Source organism: Bombus bifarius, unplaced genomic scaffold (assembly GCF_011952205.1).
Source record: "Bombus bifarius isolate JDL3187 unplaced genomic scaffold, Bbif_JDL3187 scf7180000009111, whole genome shotgun sequence".
Lineage (NCBI taxonomy): Eukaryota > Metazoa > Arthropoda > Insecta > Hymenoptera > Apidae > Bombus > Bombus bifarius.
Window position 1 is genome coordinate 118,363 of NW_022884904.1, and position 20,322 is coordinate 138,684.

At 39.7% G+C, this 20,322-nt stretch overlaps 1 protein-coding gene across 3 annotated transcripts in view; it reads right to left on the reverse strand.

Moving 5' to 3' along the window:
• LOC117213496 (potassium voltage-gated channel protein Shaw) overlaps window positions 1-10,405 on the reverse strand; it is a 32,625-nt gene extending 22,220 nt beyond the window's left edge. For all 3 annotated transcript variants that reach the window (XM_033458874.1, XM_033458876.1, XM_033458875.1), the window contains exon 1: window positions 9,884-10,405. The gene's annotated coding sequence lies outside the window, so the exon portion shown is untranslated. The remainder of the gene's footprint in view (window positions 1-9,883) is intronic.
• Between the last annotated feature and the right edge of the window lie 9,917 nt (window positions 10,406-20,322).

Below are 20,322 nucleotides of genomic sequence, written 5' to 3' on the forward strand. Positions count from 1 at the left end.
TGCTGTCCATTACGATAACCCACAAATGATAAGCAAATATTAGTAGAAGGTTTTCGCTGTTTCTAGTTTGTACCATTGAGCAACTCTGATACATAGCGTAGTCCAATTAACGCAATAATATGAAAATGTGAAAATTACTACTCGGTTCCTATCCCATAAGTACCAAGGAATTCTAACTTCTTCGCATTCCCGTATGAAATAAATTGATCGTACAAAGTATCCGTCGAGTCATTAATTACGATTAAAACTTTATTCGTCGAGCAATATTTTTGAAATAAATATGTTGCGTAATATTCTCGCAAGCTTCTAGGATAAATATCGAATGAACGAAAGAAATATTCGCGTTATTTAAAATACGAATTCGAGAAATATTAATCCGCCCCAATTTCCCCCTATATATTAAACATTGATACGTCATCGATTATAAAAATGATAAAACTACAGCCAAATTATAAATAGTCATTGAGGGTAAATTACTGAATACGAATCGATTGAAATGAAATATCGAATGCGACTCGGACCGCGAAGGGCTAATAATTAACTAGGCTTTGGTCGTCGCCTGTTCAATAGCAATTGCCTTGTTATAATCTAGCTTGTAGAATCATCGACCTGAACACGTGAGTCACAGCGCTCGGAAGTGGTTACAGACTGCTGAGATACCGTTAATTGCCGCAAAACTCGCATTGTAAATTAACTGCCTGGTGGCTCACATTTTCAGGGTGGATTTAACAAGCAGCGATCCCTAAGTGTAACGCTGACTTCTTGATGAGCCTCTGTATAGCGACGAAACTCGAAGAACCAAACTACGAGGGCAGACAGTTAATATTAGGTCGGTGTATACGAGTAAAATAGAATATGAAAATGTTAAGTAAGTGAACGATGCGCGTAACTTGCAGTATGTTTATACATCATTGATCGTGAAACAAAACCCGTATATTTTCAAAATATGTACGTACCACTTGATTAATGTTTCTAGAATAGAGTTGGAAAATTTAAACGTGGAAGAAAGCGAAATCGATGTCTGACTAATGATTGACCTGTTTCACTTACGCTGACCAACCACGCTGTAAGACGAGTTATATTAGAATTTCATATTTACGAAGTATCAAACGAGTGGAATTATCATAAATAGAATATCCCAGAGACCCAATGCTCTTAACTTCGTCAATTTCTACAAAATGACACTAGGAAATCTTATTCCTGTACTCGTTAAAACTTTCAACTCCTGAAATGGAGCATCAAATTTCCGCACCTTCTTTACAACTTCAAACCGCCTTCCTGTCGTAAGAAGAGTGCCGGCGTTAATCCAAACTGTACACAAAATTTCCTTCAATTACGCGGATCGATAACGGAATATTAATGATCCTGAAAAACGACCGTCACTTTGGAACGTAATGGTTGAACCTATTGACAAATGGAAAGCCGCAAATTTTAAAGGTATTTAAATTATCCCTTCGAATCTGGGACACCGACTTTTTAAATGTAAATTTAAAAACTCTCGTCCCTCCGCGGAGGGACCATTGTGGCGTCTTCTCTGGATTTATCCAAACTACGCAAACGATATCTTCTTTTATTCTTCCCTCCCATGGAAAGCAACTTCGCTCCATCGAAATCGCATACAAATATGACTGTGCTGGATCCGAATATATCATACAGCCGTAAGAACAAATACAAATTCTTTTTATCCGCGGCGGAGTGGTCGTGTTTTTTGTTTTTAAATTCTTTGTCGAAATATGTCTCCTGCGTTTTATAAAGCGTGATAATACTTTTCACCGAATTCTACTCAATCCTTCCATCGTTTCTCTTTTTAACTCGTTGACAAGATACAATTAGTCTGTACATCGCAGATGTTGCTTTCATGGTTAGTGAGAAACAATTTTTATCACACGTTCGCTTTGAATTAACGCGAAAGAAGAAAATAGAAAAACCAACGGGAAAGGGTGGTTTCTTGGAATTCGAAAAACACAAAGATGCGAAGAAAATTTAAGAGCGGTATAAATCTAAAATTCTAGTCTCCCGAATGTTTCTACGAAATAAAGGTAATAACGTAAAGAGACGTAAATTTTCTAGACCTTCGGTATTCGATTTATCTAATGTCCTTACGAAGAAAGAATTAATATTCAAATTTTAAAAGACTGGCATATGACAGTGGTATATAACAAATATAACAGTGGTCGAAATGATGATAAAAAATAATCTACAAGTGGTTCTAACCTCAGCCAATGTGCTGCTCGAGTGGGTCGCAGACTACTTTGTTCCCGGTCAACGTTCGCCACGAACCACCTGCCAACGTGACTTCGTGCCTGCCTTCCGCAGAATCGTAAAGTCGACGATCGAGTTTTACTTTTAGAGTGAAATACCGGATTCCCGGAAAGCTGCCTCGACCCTTTTCCTCGATAAAAATAAAGGCGAAGGGAAATTCCTTGCTCCTCGACAAGCGAAGGAAATATACAGCGGATATCTATAACGATAGGTTATCATCTCGATATTCTCCTTTTCATAATGTGACATATAAAAGATGCCAATGGAAATCCTGCGCTGAAAGTGCAATATCGTAACATCGTACGAAGGTTTATTTTCACAAATAACTCGACAAAGATCAACTTTAATACCTGAGATTTAAATAGATCCAAGCAGATCGCGTATTTTAATATGAGGTGATCGTCGGTGAAGGTGCCCACAAGAAATACTCTTGATTTTCAACAATAACGTTTATTAAACTCTTAACAATTAACAACAAATAACGATTAACCACGATTAACGGTTAACAACAATTAATAACAAGTAACGATTAACACTGAACTCTCAAGAGACGACAACCCGTTTCTCTAACTGTGTTGACTTCTCTTAACCTTTCGCACTTCGCAGCTCGGGACAGAATGAATCTTTTGGTTCAAAACCAAACAGATTCTTTCCTTTGTTGCCCCTCGATACCCCCACTACGCGCGCGTTTATCAGAAGTCCGAGACGGTTGCCGCGTATGCATTCTACCGAATATTCGGCGAAAGAACCGTAGGGATATCGATGGTACATTAGGCCTGTCGGACTTACGCTTTGAAGGTACAGCGCTTTGTGTCGCGAAGCCGTTGGAAATTTCCGTGATCGAGTGTCGCCACAAATATTTCGTATTTGACAAATATACAGCAACGAGTAACTAACTAGATAATTAACATTAGAATTTTCGTATCGATCGCCCCTCAAAACGCTAACGCAGCGATCTCCGATTAATCTAAAATTCCTGTTCACGAGATGTCCAACCTGCTACCCTACCGTGTTCATAAAACAGAGCTCGAACTTCCTAGATCGAAACTCGTTGAAACGTACTGCAACCTATCGCGAATGACGATCGAGCGTGTTCGATAGAAGATAGACGAGGGAAATCTAGACGATGGCGTGCACGTGTCATGTACGATCGCCAAAGCTGGTCCGCTTTGGCCGAGGTTCGATCGACGAGGTGGCCGGAAAACGCGGCCGGCTCGACGGCGGTGGCGCGATCGAATTCTAGGTCGGTTCTCTATTTGTGTCATCATCGTGCCAGATTTTCACGTGTGCGTACACGAACACACACGCGACCGACTGCGCATATAGCGTGGATTGTATGTAGGACAGTATTTGTCAACCGGGTCGTATTTCCTCGAAATGGATACAACGTAATGGGAGATACCAGTGACCTAGAGTTGTACACAAGACTTCCCAAAATTATTACTAGGGAGACACGGCATGGTCGCCACCCTGTTACCTACTGACCTTGGCTATTGCACGCGAGGCAACGTGCCGTCTAGGACCCGAAGGACCACCCAGTCCTAATTGACTGGGAGTTTCCTGAATGAGATCGGTTGTTGGAATGTTCTGAGTCAGACTGACTAATGCGTCCCCTGATCGAGACTACTGAAATTGATCTTTATTAGCCGATCGACCGAGACCCTCCATTTGTTGTACGAATCGGACGATCGTGATAAATCGAGCGACCGACTGTATCTCCTAACCGTTGAACAGAACTCGATCTTCTACCGATGCCAATCTCGAATTGATTCTTTGTGCTCTTTCATTTAGCAAGCTGCTTTTTAAATAAAGATTCCTACGCTCTGATACGCAGTTTTGAAAAATCCTCCTATATTCTGCTGACTTACGGATTTGTATCAGAGATATGTACACGTATATCACCTGACACACAGTCTACCATGGACTCGTGATAGTTGAACCATTATCGAGTTTTCAAACGGTTAAAAATTTTAGGCTAGAATGGTTTATAGACGTCGCTTCTCGTTGTCATCGGATTAGAGACGCAACAGCGATTCACGCGAAATCCTGTCATAAATCCAAGTGTCGAAAACCTAACAAAACGTAGCTCACACGCCGATTATCGTTTACACGATTGGTTGTGGTAATGCAACTGCGACGATCCTTTTATACTCGCTAACAGCAGGATAAATCCTTTCTAATCATTCTGTTCGTACAAATACATTCCTTTCGTCTTATCTTTACCGCGTCTAAATATAATTTTTTAGGAAAAAGTGATTCCCCTCTAAATGCTGTTTCGTTTAGCGGGAAAAAAGAGAGGAAATTGAAAAAGTGATTTTCATAAAGATTGTCTTTCATAGTTATTGTAGTAATATTTCTCAAGGAAGCATCGAGAAAAGATCGTAATGTTTATGAGAAACCAGATCACGCTACAGCCATATTTTCTTAGATATCACGAGCATCGATTGGCTTTTTTGGACGAAAACGTAAATCTGCGATTGCATCACGCTGCACGATAGTTCGCGCGGCAGCTTGAAAAATGATGATCGATAATGGCGACGAGGAAAGGAATTATAATAGCGATCCGCCACGAGGATTACAGGCGACCGCAAACTGTGAAGAAGCGAACAGATTGATGATGATAGCAGTTACCTATGTCACAGCGTATTGTGACGAATCGCGTGTTTGCGATAAAAGAAACGCACGATAACGGATTCTATTGTGTAAGCGCGAAATAACGAGAAGTGACCATGGTCATAGGATTTGTAATCAGTTTGCTTCCCGCTTGCGATCCAACGTACAATACCGCACTTTTTAACGAATTAACATGTTTCCTGTTATAACGACGAGTTCATGACGATTTTTACTGATCGCAGCTCAGTGGAAATGAACAACGAACTGTTAAATTTGCATATTTGACCAAAAATATTGGTGTATGTTCCTCGATAACTGACATTTTCAGTGGAAAGTAATTGCTAAATAAGTTAAAGTTGATTTCGTATTGCACTTCAATTTGGTCGACTTGTTTAATTCGCTGAGTGTTGTTTCCACTTCTCGCGCAAAAACATTTTTCTGTCGACTGCTGCAGGGCATTCGAACGGAATGGCAGATAGTGAATTTTCTATATAATAATTGAATTGAAACTGGTCGTTGAAATATTTGACCACGATAGTATTTCTTATGGCAATTTACCCTAATTTTCTATACATTTCATCGAAATATTTGTTTGTCGTCTCATTATATAAATTATCTATGAAGATGAACATGATTATTTCGTATTCAATGCTGCGTGGCTTTAAAACCAGAGAGTATGGTCGGCACAAATACAAACTTAGCAAATCTTTATCAAGTTCATTTAAATCAAACTTCGTTTTAACCAGCTTTGAATTAAAAGACATCTTGCCATCTCAATTAAGTAAACTCTTTATAACCCTTAAAAGAAGCTCGAGGTAGTAATTTGCTAAACGAGTCAATTATTCTACTAATTTCGTGTTTATAGTATTTCTTCGGACAATTTCCTTCTCTTAAGCCAGATTTCTTCGATAAATTTACTTTAAAGGGGATATAAATCTCAATTACATTTTAATTGATTCGTAGAATGGCCGATTGCCCTTAAATAAGAAATATCTTCGAATCTACACAGAAAAATCCAGCGTTCTTCTAAAGTAGAGATACTTTTACCAAATAATTTCCAATAATTTTACCTACCGAATAATTTCCCTAATAAGGTCATTTGATATTTTCTTCTTTTATATTGACGGCTTTAGAATCGCATCGACGTCGAAGGTTATTAACGACTATTGACTGAATTAACGCTCGAAAGGACGAGCGACGCGGCGAAGGACTACGCATGTGTCCATTAGAATCCCAACGTACACTCATGTATATTTCATCAGGTGCCTTTTTGTATTTTTAAAATAGCGAAAAGAGACGAAAGTAAAAGATGACGAACTTAGAGGGAAGGGAACTAACGATAAAATTGGGGGTCGAGTGAGATACTCTTTATCATTCTGCTTTCAGCAATTTAACTTGTATCGCGTCTTTTTTTTAAACGTCGGACACATATGCGAAGTCGGTGGTCGATGAAAAATCCGAGCCTGAGAAATCGCTGGCAAAAATATTGCCACGACGAATGTGTATGGTACGAAGGTTGGAAAGCGCGCGCATCTGTGTAATTAGCGCAATAAATGGCTCTAAGCGATGATATATTACCTGCGAAATTCGCATGGCGCCGGGCCAAGGCTAGAATAACATCACATACGAATAAATTAACAAAAAGGGAAACGTTTAATGCCGAGGAAGAGTGACGCGACCACGTTGAACCGTTGAATAATTACATGTTAATTCGGCCCTAAACGCGTTCGACCCGTGAAAAATAATTTTTCTGAAAATTCTGTCTCGTGTTAGCCGATAAAAAATTCCGAGGGTCGCGAACATAGGTAGATAAACGAAAGACGTACGGCTCTTCGGAAACTGAAAAATTCTGGCTATTAGAATAGGGCGAATAAACGTTTTAGAGGATAAACGGAAATTGTAGGATTATGCAAGTACTTAGCGCATAGAATTAAAAAATAGGTGGTATAAGAACATTTTTCGCAGAGCAGAATATTCCTTGCTATATTGGACTCGTAATATCACGATTTCTGAATACGTTTTTTCTTCTTACTGTAATTTGTATGAAACCCATGAATGAAACCATGTATGAAACCCATTGTATGAAAACCATGTTTAAATTAAATTTTTAAAGAACAAAGTATACGATATATTGGTTAGAAAATTAGGTTATGCGATAGTAAATAGCACGCGTTATTATACTTGGAAATCTATCGTACCGATATCGTATATGGAGATTAATTGAAAATCTGATTAACGCACGTAATTACCATTACCTGATCCCCGATGGAAATTAGGGAAACTATTGTTGTTAATGTAAATCATCCCTGCAACGTTGTTACAGCGTTGATAAATTTGATTTACGAAGCCCTTAGTACGTACAGTACATCATGGAAGAAAAAATTCAGAACACGATATAAATTGTAAATATCGAATTTCGAAACAACGAGCGCGGCAAACTCGACAAAGTCACGAGATCAACGACATAAAACATCAATCATAAAATAAAACCTATCTCGAGCCACAACGGAACGATCATCAATTCAGAAAATGGAAAGCCAGCGACACAACAATGATCGGTGACCGCGTTATTAATAGTCCCGAATCAGAAATTGCAGGTTAGCGGAACTATCCAGCCGAGGTGACCGCGAGATTCCGGAACTTACGATATATCCGTGACCGCAGCCGCCGAGAATTCCCACCCCTCATCCCATAACGATCGCCGAAATCACGCTGCCAACTACGTACGTAGCATCGATCACCAAAATCACGACGCGTCGACTCCTCGTTATATCCGTATTACTCTTCGTCGTTAACCAGCGCGCAAATCAACCACTCTTCGTCGCAACGATCCAAAGGCGGGGGTGTATACATTTGACATGGTTCGGGAAGAGGTTATTGACCACGCAACATGATAGTCAGAGGAGGCGCGTATGCAAAGACAAGGCGCGTGCTGTCACGAGCGGAACGAGGCGGTTCTACGAGCTCGTACTAGCTGGTTTACAAGTCAGCCTGAGCGGCGGCAGTAGCGGGCGGCCTCTTGTCGCGTGGAATCGATAGTCTGCGTGCACGAAACGCCGATAAGCGCTCGGTACGCCCAACGACATTGCCATCGCGATTCCTTCTTTCGATCGTCCATGTTGAAGCATCAGGAAAAGGCTTGGAACTTGGTCGAGGAGAAGATCGAAGGTGGAAAAAGAAAGGAGGTTATCCTGCGGTGAGAGGGGCAGACGAAGAAAAACAAGCGAAGAGTAAAGTTTCGTTCGGATCAATCAACTTACCTGAATGCGAGTCGGGTGGATTCAAGTGGATACTTAAAGGAAAATGTATATATAAAATCTGAGAAAGCGATTATATTTGTACGCACGTTTGTTGTATTATGATTGCGGGACGCTATTGAAAAGTGGCGTAAATGTATTCCTGCCAGAAACGAGATACGAGTTCAGTATGTATACAAATGTTTTTATTTTTTCGAGTACGTATTATGTGTTTTGCTATTTGGAAGCGTATCGTCTTACAGGTTTTACGTCTCATATTACGCCACTACCTGTATCGGTTGTAAACATAAGAAAGATTTTGTGTACAGGGAGGGTCGAACACGAAGTTCAGAAAAACAGTCGGCTCGGTTTAGGTAACCGATATCAACAAGCACGAAAGTGGAAATAACTTCTTACCTAACATCTGTTGTTTCGTTCGAATCAAGGAATACACATAGTTGAAAGAACTTCGACCTAGCTCGAAAGTCGAAAGAATATCTCGAGCGAAGAAAAACGATAAATTCGCATTGGTAAAGCGTTTCAGATTTCTTGAACGTGAACTGCTCGAAGCTTAATGAAAACGTGTGCCAAGTAAATAACAGATTGTTATTAGCGAGGAAGTTTAGGTGAGATTTAAGTTAGAGCAATTTAAGTCGAGTAAATAACGTCAGCAAAGAGGCGTGAATTGGATTAGGGTTACGATATTTCAAATCGCGCAAGTAACAGATCCGCGCTAGTAAAAAGATATAAGGTGAACCTTTACGTGCTAGGTAAATCATAGCTTGCAATTTATCACAATTCAAGTCGATCGAATTCAGGTAACTCGACTAACTAATTCGAGCTAGGCTTAACCTGTCGAAGCTGCAACGAAATCGAACCAACGCAACCAGCGGAGAGGGTGGTGCGGGTCAGCCGACGGCGATCGAGCGAGAAAACGAGAAACTAGCGAATCCGATAAATCAATGAACGAAAATACTCGTACACGAGCACCGGAAGAAGGTGGATACGACGACGCCGGTGGCGAGGAAAGTTAGGGGCACTAGTCGAGGCGGGTGCATCGAACCAGCGCTTTGCGCGAAGATTGATAAGGGTAGAAGCGATTAAGACCGAGAGAATGATCGACTCGCGGAATTCCGCTCCCTTTCTGTCCCTCTATCCTCTCTTCCTACTCTTGGAGAGTCTTAAAGGCACGTTTCAACGGATTTTCCGCTTGATGGAGCAAAAGAAAGCAACGAAAAGAGGTGATATTAAAAATAGTCCGTCCCTGATCGAACAATCCTACCACCTACTTTTCAGTACGTTTATCGTAGGAATGTAGATCGAGTAGACGCTAGGAAATAGGGAAATATGCACACGCGAGAACGAGACGCAACAATGGTACGGAGTAACGCGAGATACAATGGTCTCGCGATACGAGAAAATTCTCGTTAAATTTCCTTCGCAGAGTCTGCCTCATATAGATAATAGCGAACGAAATCAGAGGAGAACGAAAACGAGAACGCGACCAAGACACATACTCGAAACACGGATGAAATGCGTACATTACGGGTGGTGTAGCTGAAGCACTCGAGAAACTGTCGGCCGCGATTGCTTGGCAAAGTAATCGGCCGACAAAACACGGGCAATATAATTAGTCGCTGTGGCGAACTACGTTCGCTCCGGTGGTTGAGGTTACGCTGGCCTAGAGAGTCCCTCGAGGCGAGGATCCACTTAGGATAACTCCGCGAGCGATCCAGCCACCAAGGGTGAAAGGTAAAGGGAAATCTACTTACCCACGGTCGCGCTCTCTTCATGTCTCGGGACTACTTCACAGCATCTCAACGACACTATTCCGCTTCTGTATCTTCCATGTCGATGGTAGCGAGTGACGATGGCGCTGGTCGAAGTACACCGTTGACTCGCACAATGGACACTAGCTCTTTCGCTTCGACCTACCACTCGACGAAGCCGGGTCCACCGTCGTTTTCTCTCTTGCTCTCTTTCTCTCTTTCTCTCTCTCTCTCTCTCTCTCTCTTCCTTCGTCTAACTCCTCTACTCACAGATACAGCATACGCTTCTTCACCACCGAGTCGTCGTTCCTTTTATCTGGACTTTCCAGTGGAAACTCGGTTACCGGTTGATTCTCACCGTGCCACCACCCGACACGAGCGAAAGGTCATCGTTACTCGTTCGTGTCGCGACTTGTCCCGTGACGATATCAGGACGAATTCTCCGGTTATCTCGACTCGTGCGCGGACAGAACTAACCTCGAACCGAGCCGCCGTTTCTGTCTTCCAACGGATACTGCGAAGCGGGCGGGGTGGGGGTGTAGACAGGGCGCAGTGGTGGGACGAGTGGCGCGCGCAAAGCCCCGAGTGCGTATGCGTTGGGGTAGTCACTACAACCGCCACTATCTTCGTCATGACTACGACTAAAGACGATGGGCATGACCACGACCACGACCACGATAAAAAACTGCATGTTAAACACGAACGGGGACGTGGATGTTTCGGGTTCTGCGAGAGCACCGATTTTTTGGGAGTTTACGTTCGTGATGTCCTTTTGTTTCTGCCTTTCTCGCTCTATACGGTATATCTATAGCCGTGGATGCCGCGAAACGATACAGGCTGCGGGGCATTCGTCCGGGTTCCGTGAGATCTTTTTCAGCCGTGGTTACGCGAACCTGCTTCTGCCCAACTTGCTTCTCCGCCTAGCTTTTCCATCAGCGTACCTACGTGTGTACATACACGTATATGTATACGTGTGAATGTTTCGTTTGTTTCGAGGGAATTAGGGTTCCAACGATTTCAAGGGATGCTTCGGTTCTAGAAACCGGGCGGTTGTTGCGTGGAGAAACGCCAGCTTCTTTGTTACGGATTTTACTCTTTTACTATTTCTTTTACTATTTACCCTTTCATATTTAGTCTGAATCGTTGTCTAAATGTAAAAGCGGTTCGAAGTAGTTACTGAGAGACTAACGTTTGTCGATATATCCATCGACATCGATCTTTCGTAAATTCGTGCAGTCGTCGATGAGTTAAGGATCGACAGACAACTGTTTGCTTGAACCCTTTAAGAAACAAAGGAGTTCAGTATTTTAATTGCGTCCTTTGTAGTTCTATCGTGGTATCTACCTACAGCAGAAAATGGATAATAGTATTGTTTTCTGAAATTAAAAAGTAAAAACAAAAGAACAAATCGAGTTATTCCCTTGAAACTTCTTGTAACGCTTTATGCTTTATATTTCAGCAATAACATTTTTATAGAAATGCTTACGAACATTTTTCTCGCATTCTTTCTCAAAATTATAAAATACCGAGGAGTAAAATATGAATGACGAACGTGGTTTATTAGGTGTAGAAATGAATTCTCTCCGATTTTTCTGGAAAATGGAAAGGGCTCGTTTCCACAGTTAATATATATCGTATTCGATTTTCTACATATTTTTATTAATTTACGATTTTTTAAATTTTGCTAAAAAGGTCCAATTTTCTAAAGAAGATGGAACAGTTGGAAACACGTCCACTGTATTGATATCTTTCATTAACTTGACCTTTACGATACGCTTCTTATGAGATCTCCGTTTTGTTGTTGATCCTTTTCCATGTTTCGATCGTTTCTACGAAGAGTATGAAGGTTCGTAAGGAAATATGGGAATTTCATTATAACAGGACGCCAACATCAGCAAGTAAATGTGTGGAAAGACCATACGAATGAAAAGACCGATATTATTTTTGCGCTGCGGACGTATATTTTTGAAATTCTTTTCATAACTGTCTTTGTTATTTTTTCCAGTTCTATTTCAATATTCAATTATATTCTTAAAAATTCTAATTAAACTAATTAACACGTACTTCGTTTGCTTCCCTTTATTCATTCATTCATTTCTGTGCGTTAATTACATAATTAATGTGTGCATTAATGCATAATTAACGATATTTATGTCTTGCATTACCTCTGTGATAGTATTCTTCTTGTACCACTTATACCTATAATATTTCTTCTAATAAGCTATTAAAATCTTTTGTCTACCCTTCCAAACCTAAAATCAGTCGACAATACGCGTGTGTTTCCATATTTTCTCCCATTATTTTGGTCGTTATTTCATCCCTATCTGACTTGTCTCACCTTTCCTTCATTTTTTCTCGCTTTTTCCCATCCCAACCCTTCTCTCTTTCAACGAGGCGTCAACGTCTTAAAGGGGCTGCTACCAGTAACGCTTGCTCGATGACGAGGGCGACAACGATCGATTCACGAGGCTCTTTTCGTATCAGGTCCAGAAAGACGGAAAACGTGCTTGCGAAATAAAGCTTCTGTACTTATTGCTAGCCACGTTTCTGCCACTAAGAATGCAAAGGAAATAATGACATCTTACGGATGCAACGGATTATTTTATCGTTGTCCGATGAAATTAATTAGAGAATCTTCGATTTTGTGTTTAAGAAAAGAAATTTATAATTCATATTATTCTAACTTGATCGATAATTTCTATTTAATACATATCGATAATTTTCCTTGCAATTTATCTTAAAGCTAAAGTTTTCAACGAATTGCAAAACACGTTTTGATTACATAGATTCGCGTAACACTTGTCTCTATATATTATGAAACGGACTAAGAGAATAAGGTGAATGATTTCATGAAAATTTATTGCGCTTTTTCGAATTGATCAGTGATAGAATAGGCGTGCTGTGCCTTATGGCTTGAGGCCAGCAGGGGTTCGGAACCCAAGAAGGTTCAGATTGAATTTAGGACATCCCAAAAGTGATTTGGCATGGAAGACATGGAATGAATCCCTATTGCAGCTAATACATTTACGACAGTAAGAATCCGATAAAAGTGGTATAATTTTATTAAGGATGTTCCTGCGTCTATGAGAAGGAAATTCTTACCAAACTCTAAGACTTTATGCAATTATCGAATTGAATTTATTAAATCGCGAAAAAGAACGTCTGTAGATTTTTCTTTAATTCAACCAAAGCCCATGAGATAGAACCACAAATGTGGTTAATTGTTTCATAAGACGGAAAGTAGTTTCAATAGTTAATTTCATACGGGAACGATCTCCGTAAACTAGGTTTTAAGTTTCTTCTACGAGGATTTGGCGCTTCATACGGTTTCTATGGTAGTGCACAGAGAACTTGAGTCGTATTCAAATAGCTTCGATTATGTTCTGGGAAAGGAGATTACCTTATACTCCAAATACAATAACGGTTTAGACGATATAATCGAACTCATTTTACGCGAGATTCTCGTATTAATCGTTCTGCAAATTTAGCTCCGGCAGTTCGAATAATTATTCGTACAATTATAATAGTTTAAAAGTATATTTATACAGCCTAGACAATTTACATCATACAAGCGCTGTAGGATAGGAAAAGCAAACGAATCCTTTTCTCAGTCTCCAGTTGAGTTCGAATGCGGTTCAGTCTACCGTCTTATTACGCCCACGTCAGGTTACTTTCCTTAATTTGATGTTACCGCCGGAGTTCTGGAAGCTGTGCTTTTAGCACTGTTATGGTACTTCCAAGTAAAATCCTTGCAAAAAAAAAAAAAAAAAAATTAACCGTAGTCCCTTCGTACGTCGTCAAATTTAATTTAGTTTCTACGTAGAGGAATAAATATGTTGTAACAGGCTTATGGGAATCGAAAGTTTGTTGGGCAAAAAGAGAGGATCCTCCCCTCAAAGGGGTTAGTTAGCACAGTTAGCACTGTGCAGGAAAATTACAAATAAATACTCGTTGCTCAAATAATTTGGAAATTGCGACGAAGAGACGATAGTAAGACTTGAAAATGATTACGCATTACGAAAATTATGAGTATACTTAAAAGCTGTATCTCATACGGTTAAATTGAATATGTTTGCATTCCGTTGCTAACCATCGCATGTGTATTGACATACTCGATGCGTGTTAACGCATTGTAATGACAGATTCATGCTAGCATTACGTGATACGTGCTAAATTCAGAACTTCATTCATCGCTCTGGATATTTCATTTTGTTTATGTAAACTGTTCAATGTTCCAATGGCAAATGAAATGCTGTTATTCAGCGAAAGTAGATGGAAAGGAGAAAAAGACAATTATACAAGCCATAAATTAAATTATCTCTCTTTGTTTACAAAATTTCCTAGTCGTTGACAGACGTAATAACGAGCGTACATCGTTTAAGAGAAAGGTACATGATTCAACTCGAAAGAATGTCAATTATCGCCATTATTGAATTTTATTGAATAAAATTATTACTCGATCATAATGCTACGATTGGAAAACAGTGGTTAAACGTCACAAATATTGAATTAATTTAGAGTGTCCTGTTACTGTAGAAGAGCCACTTTTGGCTTCACATATGGCGCCAAATTGCCAAACCACAATTCTGAAGCAGTACATATACATACACACATTACGTTAGGGTATCGTGACAAGCAATATGCTTCTGTTCTACTTCAGCGAGGATATTGCCCGCGGGTGTTACCGTATCGTAAGATAGAATCGATATCAATGAACAATTATATTATTTAGAGCGACATACGCGTTTGCACAACGCAATCTCATAAATTATTTTCTAGACTTTGTTACATCGATTTTTATACTTCGTTAGCCTTACGTTCGTAACATAAAAGCTAACGAATCAACCATCGGTCCTAATGGACGTATTCAAAGAAAAGATTTATTCAGAAAATTTGCCATATTTTTCTTTATGTGACAATTTCTGCTATACAGGCAATTATTGCCTCTGTATTTTAGAATTTTGCTTTACGTAAGCACATATCGATATCTAAGTTAATTTTTCCTATTATTAGTATAGTAGATATCTTCTTCCACTTGATTCATTACGAATTCTAGTTGCGGTAAAGTCGTATCACAGCACCGTTCCATGTTCTTCAGAGAAACCAATTTTGTTCGATAGTGTTAGTCGTGAGACGCCATAAAGGAACAGCGATAAGTCGACCGGTCTCGAACTTTTGTTCGGTCGCGTATTTCCAAACAAACATTACCATGCTATATTGAAGTCACTGAACTGCGATGAACTAACCCGAAGTCGCTGAATACCGAGCAAGCAAGCGCATAAAAATTCGCAACTTGGCTGATCGAATACGTCGACGTTCTACTTGGTTTACTATGATTCGATTCGAAACCTCATGGATACGGGCTTGTACGTAACAATCTAGCGGAACATCGATATTCTGTCGAAGCAACGTTCGGATTTCAAATCAATTTTTTCCGAAGTTTCCCTACCTCGATCCTGTCACGCTAATAACAAACCAACGAGACAAATTAAAAAATGTATACGTTAAACGAACATAGTATTTAAATACACGTAAAATGTCCACCGTATGAAAGTATATCTCGATGAACGTAACTTGTCCGTAAATTACGTCCGATTGTTAGAATTTCATCCCCAATTCGAAGTTACGCTTTATTCCTGGTACCCTCGAATCAGCTCGCGAGCAATACCGAACCCATAGCAACTGCCCGGTGTATCAGCGATTCATGTGCTCTGACGAGTTGGCCAGAATATGTATGGAAATCGTCTGAACTCGTCGATAAGTCAACCGTCGGATCTGTGCCGCGGTTATAGACGATTACGAGTAACCAGCCGACAATCTACGACGCGGGGTGCAACGTTTAATCGATTACAAGCCGAAACGGAACGTCGACCATCGATCCTCCTATGTGAAAAATTTCTCTTCTATCGCAATTGTACCTGTATTTTTTAATGACGAATAGAGCGAATGGAACTGCTAACGTTATAGTCTTGATAAACGTCTATTGCTCTAGTCGAGTATTTGTCAATTTATGAACCTTTCTTTACGAACGACGATACCAAATAAACGCTACAAAATACGTGGCAAATGCACGCGCATTCTTTAAAAACAATAAATATCTCCAAAACTATATTTAAGGTTCTGCAATATTCTTTCTCTTTTTATTCGTCGACCTCGTTGCGTTTTAACAATTCGTTTAATGGTTGTACGTGATTCAGTATTACTTATTGCCTACAAATATGCACGATGATTTATAGGAAACGAGTAATTACAATCGTTTCTCGTGTCTGTTCATAGATACTTTGAAATTGCAGCTCTTGTTAAATCGATATTTTCTGACGGAAACGAGCGACAGTTAGTTTGCCCCCGTCTCTGTACACATGCGACGTCCCTATCGTGATAGAACGATGATCAGACTCGTGAATGTCACATAAAATTTCATCCGACCCACTTAGAGAACCCCTTGAACGAAAAAAAAACGCAGCTCCTGCAATTTTTATCTCTGCAAGTAATATCTTGCCTGGAAAGTTAATTAAAAATTCATCATTTATTCGAACAGGTATGTTTCATTTCGCATGTTTCACAATGGGCTTCCTCCAAGCCTTTTAAACATACAAATTGTCACTCACGGCGACGAGAAAATGGATTCTCGTTCGTTCGATGTTGAATAATTGACATTCAGGGAAGAACATGTTTCTCGGCTACGAGGAATCGTCTACTTAAAGTATTCAAACCCTTCGCCTCCATTTTCCCCTTCGAATTTAATTAATGTTGCGAAAGAAGACGAAGAAATAAATTTTCTTTCTTAATCCATAACTGAAATTATCTTGGAATATCGCGAGGAAAAATGTATAAAAGATATATTCGGAGAAGGGAGGAGTATTATTAACGTACTGCGTATTTAACGCCATTCTTCTTATTAAATAAATTAAAATTTAAAATACATACAGTAGTCCTTCTGGTAGCTGGTTTATTTTAAATTAAAATACATGTATCTACAATTATTTAGAGCTTCATATATGTTGCACGGAACAGTTTAATGCACTGTCCATTCTATGAAGTGCGAAGTAAATATTTGAAGCGAAAGGAGAAGTATGGAGAAGTACATTTTTCATCTGTTTTCAATTTGTAGTTAAATAAATAAGTTTAATCGATGACATCCGCAAATTGAAGCAGTGAAAAATCGCTGTAGAGAGAAATAATATTCATAAAAATGATAGAACGATGACACGTTACTCGTTTAAGACAGATCGTTATTCATTTGAGACAAGTAACCAGCTGGTCATTAGTGTGTTACTTTATCATCGTAAAATATAAGTTATCGATGATCGTAAAACGTAATTTCATGAAGTTCCTATCTGTTATTTTACAGATCCATTAATCTGAACTTTTCCAAGGAACAGCATTTAATAATCAACACTTAATAAACATTTAATAAGCAACACATTTCCATGAAACGAATACAAACAAAATATACAGAAGAGTATACAACGAATATAATTATTAGCTACAGGTAAACATTAATAACGTGTGGTTTCTGATGGCATAACAACGACAAGGCAATAATAATTTACCTGTACTAATAAATTAAAACATATTCCGAATTATTAAATTATCCTGCCTTGACACGATTTTGTAAATTATGATTTTATAAAAACACGATTGTGTCGCGTACAGAAGACGATTTGTTAGGAGACGAAGTTTTCGAGGTATGCACGAAACAAAATCTTAAGCAGTGAAGCTGTCGTTTCCTTTGTGTGGCCAGGAGAGAAAGGAAGAAAAGAAGGTGAATTTCAATGAATAATGCACTTTTAGCTCCTTACTCTTCTCTTATCCTTGCGTCCATACAGTGTCTCCCTGTGGACGACAAAAGGTGCAAAAGGAACAATCGAAAGTTTGAGAATTATGACGCTAAGCAGCAAGAAAATAACAGAGGATAATATGGCGTGAAAACGAAAATTGGGAGAAAATTAAAAAAAAAGTTTAATCAATTGCAAGAGTTTATTTTATCAAATTTAATTTCAAATTAAATTTAATTAAAGACGGTTAAAGAAAAAGTGTCAAGATAAACGTTCGGAAAATAGCCCTTGAATTATAAAATTTCTAGACATATCTTTAGATCTTACATCTTCTTCTACTTCTATTTATTTGCGCTTTGAACAGCTTCCGGTTACATCTCCATTTACCATATTTTATCTTATCTTGTATATCATCCTCGCCACAAAATCTATCTTTCCACCCTTGTAATCTCACTAAGTTAAAATTAAAACCAAAAGTGAAAATTATACTTTTTGAACTTCGAGAGACAGATGCGAAGTATTCTACGTCCTGTAGTTTGCTTTCGCGAGAAAGCGAATGCATTTTGGGAAAAGAGGTCGGTGGAATCTTCTCTGCGAGGCTAACTTAGTAATTTGGAAGATGACAAGAGAAGGGAGAAGAGGCTGACAGATGAGAAAAATATCGCGGAAGAATCCATTATTTCGTGCTTTCTAAGTAGCGAGAGACCGAGATAGCTTCCATACATTGCAATTTGAATGACTTAAAATAATTTGTAATATCAATGATGAATTCTTAAAGAATCGTATCGTTGTATGTCGTAAGAATAAATTTCCCTATCGCCTTAAAAATTAATAAAAAGCACTCTGCGTCTTCTGATTTCAAAAGAAACTTAATCAGCCTATGAGAAGGCGCGGCGTATCGTAATAGAGTATAATAAATCAGCGAACGTCAACAATCCATTATCGTCCGCGTTCTTTACACAACAATCAGCTACGAATTAACCTCCGGCAATCCTCCTGCCAGATTCACCGTGGCGTGGAAGCCCTCGATCCCCGGACTATTCTTAGCAGCATTAAAAAAGGACAGAGCGATCGAGTTTCCCAGGTGCTCATAACGTATGAATCTCGAAGGGTAAAAGATCAAGAAAACAAAACGACGATATGGAGAATAGAGAAGGATGGTTACGGCAGATCTAACGTCGTGCTTCTGAAAGAAAAATCGAAACGGAGGGTAGATCACCGCGATTCCGTCTTTGGCCCTCCACTCTGCTCCCTTGTTCCCGTAATTCATCTGGACACGGTGACAGACACGCGACGAAAAGGTAAGCCGGTCTTAGAAAAAGCCAGACGTCTACGGGGGAAGTTCTGGTCAGCCGCAGGGTCCGTGATGGGACGCGGAACCGGCGAATGGAGAGCGGAAAAGAAGAAAATAACCGAGACATAAGGAGCGAGGCTAGAAGCGATACGTGTGCACGTTGGGGGTAGAGAAAGCTACGTTTACTCGCGCATCACGTTAGAAGAGGTTCAAAGGTATACCCGGGGGGCCTATGACGGTGGCTAAAGGGCGAAGAGAGGGATGGCGTTCTCTCTGCCTCCTCTACCCCCGAGCAAACTGCCCTACCCGGTCGATGCCTTACGCTTGCGCCTTGATACCCGCCGCCGCCCCCTCTTCGCGTCAACCTTCCTTCGCCCTCTGTGAATCTCCCCGCGTTTGAATCGGTGATTAAAGTTTCACCTCGCTTCCGTTCTTCGTTTTCTGCCCTTTTCCCTTTCTCCTCATTTTTCTCTTTTCTTCTATGTACTTCTTTTCAGCCCTTTTTTCCTTTCTTTCGTCGTTTTTGTTCCTTCCGCCGTCCCTGTTTTCCTTTGCGGCCAGATGATAGGGAAACTCTGCCGCCACACAGGAAGTGCCTCTCATTGACGGAAAGGGCACCGTGAACCGTACTCGATTCGCGCTATCGGGCTTGCTTCAGCTACAAATGTTCGCTTTTCTCACAAAGAACTTTCAGCGTTTGTAATTAAGATACAACGCCCCTTCTTTAATTTCGTAAACATTTCGTTGTTCAAACATTCTTTGTTTCGAGATAATTTTACTTTTTACGTTGCTGCAGGGGACGTTCCTGTACTTTCTTCGCTCTGTTTTATACGAATTACGTTATAGAATACATACGAGTACATTTCCATACGAATCAGGCATATCATTTTCTTATTTTCGGTGATCCCTAGTTTTCAACGTATTTGAATTGCTCCTTTTCGACAAATTTATAATTAGTCTTTCGTTGAACGTTGAAATACTTTTTATTTATAATAGGTGGAGTTTCCAGGATTTAGAACATTCTCGGTTTCATGCTACGTTGCGTGCTTATCGCTAGCGTTACTCGCCGTTTTCTTACTTCTTCATAGAAAAAATTCCTTGACCCTACGTTTTTGCTTCCCTTTTTCCCTTTATTCCGTCATTTGCATTCATCTCACAAACGGCGAAGATTTCTTTTGCTTTATAATCAATGAGCAGGTTCTAGCATGTGGCCAACGGAATACTTTATTAATATTTACACGCAAGATCAGCTTGGAAAAGAATGTGTTCACGAGGAAGTGGTTTCACATATCGTTTAATTTAATTTATAAAAGAGATACAATTTCTAGAAGTATTTTTATTTGCAAAGCAACTTTTAAAAGAAGAGATAG